The sequence below is a fragment of the Equus caballus genome, chromosome 27 (assembly GCF_041296265.1).
Source record: "Equus caballus isolate H_3958 breed thoroughbred chromosome 27, TB-T2T, whole genome shotgun sequence".
NCBI classification, from domain to species: domain Eukaryota; kingdom Metazoa; phylum Chordata; class Mammalia; order Perissodactyla; family Equidae; genus Equus; species Equus caballus.
The window spans coordinates 29,599,924-29,610,292 of record NC_091710.1 but is presented as its reverse complement, the minus strand read 5'-3'; positions in this window follow the sequence as shown (position 1 = coordinate 29,610,292).

Genomic DNA, 10,369 nt, shown 5'->3' with positions numbered 1-10,369 from the left:
CAAAATCACAAACATATGAGAGTGGAACTAAGCTTGCCTAATCATGGTCAAAAACATCAGAGGTCAGAGTCCAAGAGATGGAAGTTCCACAGCTTAAACTAGATTTTGTAGGATATACATGACTACCTTATACACCTTTTATATTTGATTTTGGCTCCATCTCCACCCAAGAACCCTAGTTTAAAATTAACCCTTCATCTCTATTCTCCTTTCTTCTCTCCCACTTCTTTGCGAGGCCTTGAAAATAAAACCTTTTAATTGGGTATTATTCAACTAGGTCAATCTTACAAAGAAGATTTCCACATTGACCCATTGCATTAAAACCAAAATAAGTCCCCAATTCTTTGAAAAGGTGCAAAGAGAGATTTGCACATAACAAGCTTTCAAAAACACTTTTAAATGTACATGTTGAGTAAAGCACATGAAGTCAACATGCTATGTAAGACACTGGAATACATAATTGTCATCATGGATAGATTGGTGATTTGCAAACCCAAGTGTTCAAGAAAATATCAGTGAAATTTTCTAGATGATTCCATTTCACAGTTAGATATAATATAGCTAGTTGCAAGGGAGAGGAGGGGCATCTACATTCTACCACACAAGACTTCTTTTCCAATAGTTTACTTAATGTAAAAGTATAGTCTTCTTTACTGATTGAAAAAAAGAACTCTTGAATTGTCTATTTAAAAGTAAAGCTCCTTTGTTGTTGTTTTTAGCCTGGTGAGTGTAAGGCTGACCCCAAATTTACTTACCCAAAGATTAGAAGAATACAACCATGTAGTTGTTTAAGCTTTACTGGCTAACATATAAGCCAAATAATATGACTACCTGCTGGTCAGTGGAAATTTACACAACTTTGGACTTCAGAGGACAGACGGTTGGATTGGAAACGCTTACAGAGATTTTTGAAAATTTCCATGCAGTATGGTATCACTGACATTGAGCTGATCACGGCTGTAACCCCCCGCCAGACTCTGTTTGTCAGACTCAGAACTAGTCTCCTTTACTTCCTATTCAGTGATGCCTGAAGATGTCAGCATTGCATACAGCAGCCAGGAGAGCAGATACCACATTGTTCCTGACATCAAAAATTCCCTGTGTAAAATGTACCAAGTTGACTAGCATATATTGAATTATGAATAACTCAGGTGCTTGTACTTCATTAAATCTATGAAGTCAGAATATCCTTGCTCCAAGACAAGATTAGTGGTTTATTTTTCTTCTAAATCAAAGTCCAAGAGACTCAGAATAAGCCATTTAGATGGTTATAACTCTTTCCTTTGAATGCACAACTTGAGTATGTCAAATTATTGGGCTTGCCCACAATCACCCAGCCAATAACATGAAGACCTGAAAAAAAGAGCTCTCAACTCTTCGGCTGTCATTAGGCAATGCTGCTACTCAGAAGTTAAAACCCTTGAAGAATATACAAAGAGTAGAAAACTTCTGCTCTTTCTTGCCCATATTCATATATCCACGTTCCATTTTAAAAGCTGAGCTATATTGTGGAGCTTTACCTAGAATCTTCCTACATTATGGGACAAGAATAATACAATGTAAAGAGCATGAGCTCTGACACCATGAGATCTAGGTTTTAGGTTTGAGTTCCTTCTCTTTTACTTGGGCAATTTGGGCAAGTTAACATCCCTGCGCCTCAGATTCGTTGTGTGGACTCAATGAGATAATTATACGTGCAAGCTTGAGCACAGTGCTTTGCCGCACAGTAGGCGCTCTATAAATGTTACATCTTCATGGGTGGCATATTTCTTGTGTAGGAAAGCTAGCTTATCTGGCAGTGAGAAGGGGATAGACAGTGTTCCCAAGCTTAGCAACCTAGGTAGCTTTGGTCCTTCCGGCCCTGCCTGTGGAGACCTCCCCAGGGAAGTGAGTTGAGGATGTGTGTCATCAGAAAGCTGGATTCCAGGCTCTGCTGCCAGGATGGAGTCGCCTTTTGCTCACCAAGCTACCTCAAAACACAGGAAGACAAATTTACTCGGAACTGAGTTAGCCCAGTAGAGCAGATGTTTCTTTTTCCCTGAGAAGAAAATAATTTTACAAGTTCAGAAATGGAAATGATAGTTCTCTCCAACCAATTAGTAGGAGCTAATTTAGATTTCAAGGTCATTGTGTATGGTGTACTTCTTCACACGCCCAGCACATTGGCTCCACTCCCTCTCTGGTTTTGCTGCTCAGCATCCCTGAACACATTGTAAACAATCACAATTTCCATTTTAGGACTTTTGTCTCCTGGTGATGCGCTGCAGTTCCCGTTTTCAGGAAATTGATGCTTGGCAAACGATTAAAGGTTCCACAGATTATGAAGGTTATGGCACAGTTTCCTCCTGCCTCATGGCTTAAATTAATTAGATATCCTATAATGGCTCGGCAGCAGAATTGTGCTGCAGAATGGGCTCCAATTTGCCCACAGGCAACTTCAAGAGCAGAGCAAATATGAGATATGCTGGATGACTCACCAGCTGATGGAAAATGCAGTGAAACTTTTTTTTTCTCCAACGGGATCAGGCAAGGTGAATGAGAAAGCTTCCCTGGTAATAGACACCTGGTAACTGTGCATCTCAAGATCATTTTAAAATATGCTTACAGTGAAGTAATCAGCAAAACCACTGTCTGACCTTGAAATTATTCTGTGGCTGCTGGACCTTGAAGACATTGATGGAGGCAGCTAAATCTGGCCGTCTGGAACTTTGATCAGCTATGTCTGTTCCCCCACAGAGCAGCCAGGACTTCAGCTAGCAGGCAGCTTCTCTAGGGTATAAGGCCCAAGCAGAGAAGTCAGAAGATCAAGATACTCTTTCTCATTCTGGTAGATGCCAAATTACCTCATGCTTTTGCAAGATTTCAGATGTACACGATTTCTGATATTGATTACCCTGGCTGGGGACACTAAGCTTCACAGATTTTATTTTTCAAACATGAAACAAACTGAGGCGCTGAAGTCCCAGGATGTTTTGGCAGCCATGTTCAGGCCAGATAGACATTCCTGTGGGGGCATAGGTTTTCTCTGGTTCCGTTTCAATTACTATCTTCAGAAGGAGAAGATAGAGAGATAAACAGGTGGGTGGGGGCTGTGTGATGGAGATTTTCTGTTAAGATGGAAATGAGGGAAACTTTAGACAAGTGATTTCCCAAGACACTACTTGTAATCAGTCATCTGACTTATGGACAAGGTTTCAACCTAAGACCCAGTGCCAGAGATGGCCCGGGAGACAAGACTCACTGATGTAGTCAGTTGGTACAGCCATATCCACCTTGACAGATTGGAAAGAGAGTCTCTCTCTGTTCCCACTCTCAGCCATGCCACAGTGCTTACCCATTAGATATTTGGGAATCAATCTTCAGCTCTGTCCTGCAACCCATTCCGGAATCAATCTTCAAAGAAGATGCATTCAAACCTCATTCATGTACGCAAAGCTCATTCTTTTATTCAACGAACATTTCTGAGTATATATAATATGCATGACAGTAGGCTAAGAGCTGGTGATGCAAAGAAGAATAAAATACATCTCATTTGAACACACTTCATCCTTCTGAGAGAGCACATTTCGGTTCTGGAGACTAATGCATAAGCAACCACAATGTGACTGATCGAGGAAGTGTTTCATGACAAGAGCATAGGACTAGGGATCTTCCATAATATGTTTACTGCCAACTGTGCCATGTAGGTGCTATGTGAACTCTGTCATGTTACTAAACCTCTTGGATCTTGGTTTATTCAATCTTAAAAGGATATTGTTAGGATTACTAATATATATATATAAGCATCCAAATTGTCATCTGGCACAGAGCAGCCACTCAGTAACAGTTCTAATGGGAACTTAAAGATGCTGCAATAATGATATCACAAAGTTCTATGAGAATACAGAAAGCAGAACCGCTCTCTGAGGGTTATGATTTAGCTAGGTTTTAGAAGAGTTGTTGCTGACCCAAAAGAGAATTGGTTAAAGATTACTGAAAATTAATTTTCATAAGAAAATGCCTAGAGAAGTCAAAGGGCAGGGCCTTTTCAGGTTGATGTGGAGGGTGTAAATGGTAGGTGGAGTTGGAGGTGGATTCTAATGTAAGGCTGATGTGGCCAGAGGGGACTAAATTTTGGAATAAAGTCACTGTGTCAGCACTGGAGGCAATGGAGAAGGAGACTGACAAGTTCAGAAATGGGATTTATAAAATTAATTCTGGAGACTAAGGCAATGGAGTAGAAAGAGATAGAGAGAAAGAGAGAGGGAATTTAGGAGATGAAGGTATTGCTGTAGACGAGTGACGATGATCAGGACCTAGTCTAGATTAGTGGCATCTCCACTGGGAGATGGAGTGGAAGGGAATACATGAGGTGGAGGAAAATAGACTTGATGATGATGTGGACGTAGTGTGTGAGATGGGACAGAAGCCAAGGATGTCACTGATCTTGGGCTTTGGAAAGATTGCCAACACATGTTCTAAGAAGTTTGATGAAGCTCTCTTCATATGCTCATAGTGGTCCAAGAGGGAGGGGCTGAAACAAGTCCAACACTATTCATCAGTGTTGTCAGATCCTGATTGTAGCTGTGGGCTATGAGTGCTGTGCTGTGCTAGCATTTGTGTGGGTATCTTCATTTATTCTTCCCAACAATACTATGAGGGAGGTATTATCATTCTCGTACTACAGATGAGAAAACTGAGGCTCAGCTATATTAAGAATCTCACTTAATATCATACAGCTAGCAAATGCTGGAGCTGGAAATCAACCAAGATTTGCCTGATGCCAAAGTCCCTGCTCTTAACTACTCCTCTCTATCTGCTCCTCTTGTAGAGATGCCTGCCTCATAGAATTCAAACTCGAAAGCCACTTAGGTGAATTGTCCTCTTTAAATGAAGACAATCTCTCTTCACAGGCAAAGGTTATTTCCCTGGGTTTAATATGTGATAGAAAATTCTGACCGAAGCCAGTCTTCCTCTTTCAAGTTATTTATCATAGAAGCACATTCAACTAAACCAGGCATGAAACTCACACCATCCCCTATATCTACATTTATTCATTAACTCATCACTCACACACCCGCCACCTATTGGTAGCATCCTACCAATGCTCTCTGCTCTACTGTGCTGTGCCAGGTACTGTGTCAGTTGTTCAAAGATGTCTGGGATGCTTTTGGAAACTGCTCCCACTGCTCTTCTTCATCTTACCATCTTCCACACAAAAAGTGTTACTCCTTTGGCATTCTGACAGTTCATTGAAGAATAAATGTGTCTCTTTTGTTTCTGGAATTGCTGAAAATGTCGCAGATCATTTTTAACTTAACATTTGAGGAACTACATTGGGATCTGCCCCACCAGTCTTCCAGGAAATTAAGGTTTTAATTTGAATTCAGTCTTCACAGAGAGTGGTAAACTCTCCACGTCAGGGAAGACGAAGCTGGCTTACCGGTGGGTTAGAATGCCTCAGGTGTGACTTTCATCTATGGAACATGGAGGTTTGCAGAATTAGTGCTGCTGGGAAGTTCCAGTCACTCAGATATTTGTCTGCTTTGAAAATGGAATACTCATGCTTGTTTTGAAAATTGGGGGCTCTGGTCTCAACATGAGTGGTAGCGATGGAAAGCAGATTGTGCGTGTGTGTCTATCAAAACGTAGTCACCACTGTAGATAATAAGTAAGCCTGACCACCATGAATGAAAATCCCATACCTCAAGGTTGAGGGTGACAGGGGCAGCTTGCTATTGCTTCTCTATAAATCAGTGCAACTTCTTGAAAGATTGGGCCACTGCTTTGTCTTCGGTTTTTGGATTATCAACTACAGCATGCACCACATCATATTAGGCTTAAGTTTATGGCTGACTTCCAACTAGTTGTGAGCTTTAGATGTTAAGGATTATGCTAGATTCACCTTTAGTTCTAATGCTTAGGCACAGCACCAGGAACTTAGAATAAATGTTCAGAATGTTAATATATTCTGTTGTTCAGAACTACTGCTTTAGGCATAATCGTAGACAGGGACAATCATAAACCCGTACGGAAGAAAGTAATTCATTCACTCAAGATTCTTCTCTGTACTACTCTTACCTAAGATGAATCACAAAAGAACATGTTGATTGGGCGGAGGAGGAAGGTGGATGGTTTTATAAATGAAGATGGACTATAATATTATAATGTTGTGCTTTTATTATGTATCACAAAAGAAAAAATTATCACTAAAGAAGGAGTAGGAAGAAGAATCTGTGGTCCCTTCAATTAATGTAATGGGGATCTCAATTAGCTACAAGAGAGAGTCAGTCGTGCCTGGGCTTGTCTGTTGAATTGGTGGGAGCAGCTGCCAGAAGCCTGTTTGCATATGGATTGAGGGTCCTCTTGGGAGTGTTCTCATTCTGAAGGAAGAAGTTGCCTGGCAACAAGAGTTTGACCCATGGAGACAGCTTTACCCAACAGAGGAGCAAGAAAGCCTGAGTACAGTGTGGTGTCTGTCATCTAGATCTGTCTCCCGGCTGGATGACATGAATATATGCCTAAGTGCCACAGAGAGTGGGGAGGCTAAATGGACCAAGTAGAGAAAAATAAACCTGCTTTACTAATATCCATTTAAAACGGAGTACAATGCAATGCTTCAAGATCCATCTGATAGACTAAAATCCAAATGGAAGGGAAGTGTTTTCCCCTTTCTTACTAAAAATCAGTTTGGGTATGGAGATGTCACCAAAGCATTCATTATAGTGTGTATCAGAGCAGCGACAGTACCCGGAGAAGACTTTGATGCCCAGTGAAGCATTAAAAATCAATACCCATAGGATGTGGTAGTATCCGGTGATACTAATTGGGATATGTCTGCACCTGGTAAGTAGCAGCGAGTGACAAAGTGGTACTCAGCAGAGGACTGATGGAAAACGGTTGCACCCAATGGACCTTTTAATTTTTGAACATAGTTGGGATCACTATCTCATTCCATGTTTCTCAGGGGAATCCGCAGTCCCTATACAAATTATAGGATGCAAACAGGTGCTTGCAGAAGTTAAGAGAAGGGCGCTGCCCAATTTGAGTCATCAGCAGCACCAATGTCCCAAAGGCAAATACATAAGACAATCCCTCGACCTCAGGCCAATAGCAAAAATATTACTTACAACAAATTTAGATTTAATATATTTTGTATATTTTTCAAAATTTACATAATGGAAGACATTTACTTTGTTTTTTCAAAAAGAAAAATTGTTCTAGTTGTAAGAGGACTAAGTTCTGGGGATCTAATGTGATTATAGTTAACCACATGTATTGTATACTTGAAAGCTCCCAAGAAAGTAGATCTTAAATGTTCTTCTCACATAAAAAATGGTAACTATGTGAGGTGATGGAGGTATTTAGTAACTTTGCTGTAGTAATCGTTTCATAATACTTATCAAATCATGTTGTGTACTTTAAACTTACACAATGTTATATGTCAATTATATCTCAATAGAGCTGGGAAGAAAAACTGACTATCAGACCATGGCTTCTAACTTTTGCTTAGAAAATATGTTCACGATACATATGTGACTTGCCTAGAATTGTCCTTGTGATACCAACCCAAGAATAGAGACAAAAGGAAAGAATAAGCAACTCCTAGGAAAAGTTTGACATATGCAAAATTTAACTTGAAGATCTCAACATCCCTGTTCTTCTTCCTTTTCCCCACCACTAGGTGCCTTCCCACCCAACTCCCCCGCAGAGCTCCTGTCCTTTGTGACTCCACACCTCTTGAGGCTCTGCTCCAGAAAAGCTTAAGCAGGCTTCTTTCCAGGGCTGTTTTTGTTTTTTAGGTTTTTTTGGCTCTATAAAATGATTTTTAGCTTCGAGGCAAAATGAAGGGGGACGTTTGTGAGTCTGGGTAGCCTTACGGAGAGCCCCAAGCTCACACCATACTGTAGTTGTCCAGCTTAGTTGCCTTTAAAGAAGGTCATGGTAAAAGTGAACCTGACCCAGGGACTTAACATTAGCAGAGGAACTCAACAGCACTGTCACAGGACTGCTTCAGAGGAAGCATTCTCAGGGCTCGTTTAACTACGAATGACCCTGCAACCCAGAGTCACTCCTGGGTCTTTGAGTAGGTCCATTGCACAGTGCCCATGTGGCTCATGGGAATGCATGAAGGGCGATCTAGATAGCTGGCATCACAAGGGAGGAAGATGTTCACAGTATCTCTCTTGCTCACAATTGAGGGAATCTTCTCAGGGCCCTTCCTTCTCTCCTGTGACAGAAAGCACATTCTGTTTTGCCTCATCAGCTCCTGAACTTTTCATACACATCAAGATGATAGGTGAGCGGAGAGCTTGAGTAGCTACAGAAGCTAGCTGAAGGCCAACAGCTAGTGAACACATAAAGAGAACGGGTATGGAAAGAGGAGAAGGGTGAGATATATAAGAGATCCTTCCGCATCTTAATTTGTTTATAAGACAAGGTTCTTTTGGAGTTTGGGATGAAAAACGAGAGAGAATGGCAACTAAACCCTTTTTGGTGGTTGATAGAGAAGTTAAAATATAATGATGTATACCCGGAATTTATATAATGTTATAAACCAATGTGACCTCAATAAATAAGTAGATAAATAAATAAATACACAAATAAATGAAGGACAGAGAATATGGGGTTCCAGCCATAGGTACGAGAGAAGGAAAGAAAGCAAAATGGAAAAAAAGAGAAGTGTAAAATTTTTATGTGCATGTATTAACTATAATTCCCTTTGCATAACTCAAGTAAAAGTTTAATTGGCTTTTCTACTACTTTTTAGGCCCAGAGTGGTGCTTCTTTGAATGCAAATGTGAGGATGCTGAGTGGTAGCTCAGGTTTATACAGTTTATACTTGGAAGCCTTAAAAGTGTGCAATTCTTTAGTAAGGTTCGTCCCACTTTGGTCTAAGAAGTTTTGAAAGGACATCACTGCTGAGGTAAAGAAAAGGTAACCCTCATGTGGAAGTCTGTGGCAGTGACTCCCTGACCCCAGCTTGTCAAACCAAAATGAAACCTTATGAGATGTTTGTGTGTTGCTCGTTAAGGAAATCCTGGGCTTTCTTCTCAGGACCTGCTTGATCTCCCTGAGGTTGGAGTAGTCCTCTGCAGAGGTACTTTAAAGTTATCAGTGGGACACTTTTTAGAAAGATATCCTGCAATCCAGTACATTCATGATAAGAGATATATCATCTCTGAGTCACCAGATAATGAGGGAAGTCTCCAGAATACTTGGAGAGGATTAGGGTTCCCATTAGTTCAGTAGGCATCTGGTCCTAGAGGAGCCAACTCTTGGAGAGAGTGCAGATTGATTGAAAGTGAACTTCTTCTGTTAGCAGAGAACAGGACAGCAGGCAGCAGCAGTCTCTGGTTTAGAATGTACATCAGACACCCTTGATTTTTGCCCAATCCCCTCCCAGCTCCTTTCCCAGCTCTGTGCTCTCATGCCCCAGCCTCTGTTGATAACAGCTAATGGTCTCTGCTCACAACCTTCAGAGGATCGTCCTGTGCCTGGGAATTTGTACCCATCCCCTCTTCCCGCCTTGTATGGGTTCATAGCTAATGTCTGAAGGACATGGGAGTACAAGATCCCAGCTTCTTTGCCTCAAGGTGAAACAGCAATCTCCAACGTCGCATTTATCCTAGAATTCTCTGTGAGAGCGAGTTGAGGCTGCAACTTCATCAAGATCCCACCTTGCTTTCTTCTTCCTTCCTTATTCTATTTCTCTCTCTTTCTCACTGATTTATTCTGGAGCTTTTCCTTAATAAATCACTGCAGCTGAATCTTGGGCTCACTGTCTGCTTCTGGGACAACAGAGCTATAACAAGGTGACAAATGGCTTAGAGATATTGAACAGAGGCAGCAGAAAATATTACTTGTTTGTTGTCGCTATTCCTGTATTGGTATCTCATGGCCAGCATATGTTTAAGTGCGCGAGTGCTGGCCATCCAGAAGGGTGGCTTTTCAAGGTTTCTGTGTGGACTCTGTCCAAGAGAAATGCCAAATGACCCATGATTAACCTGGCTCCACCAAGTAAGCATGGTCATTCTCTAACCCAAAGGTGTCTGTTGCTTGAGTTTTGAAAGCAGAGATTATGCATGATATGATTTTAGAGAAACCGGCTTTGAGACTGAGTTGAAATGATACAATTTCATATATCCTAGGAGTACAGAGAAAGAAAATGTAAGAATACATAGAAGATATGATGCCTAAGGTTATTTTGTGGAAAGCATATGAATTCCCTGTGCTATACCTCCTGGATCTAAAAAAATTGAGATTAGTGTACTTTTCTACCTGCCTTTGACAGTAATTGTTAGGATAAAATAGTGTAGAAAAATACTTTATAAATATTGCAATGCTAATAAAACTTCAAAGAATAGTATATGCTGATGATTTCTCTCTT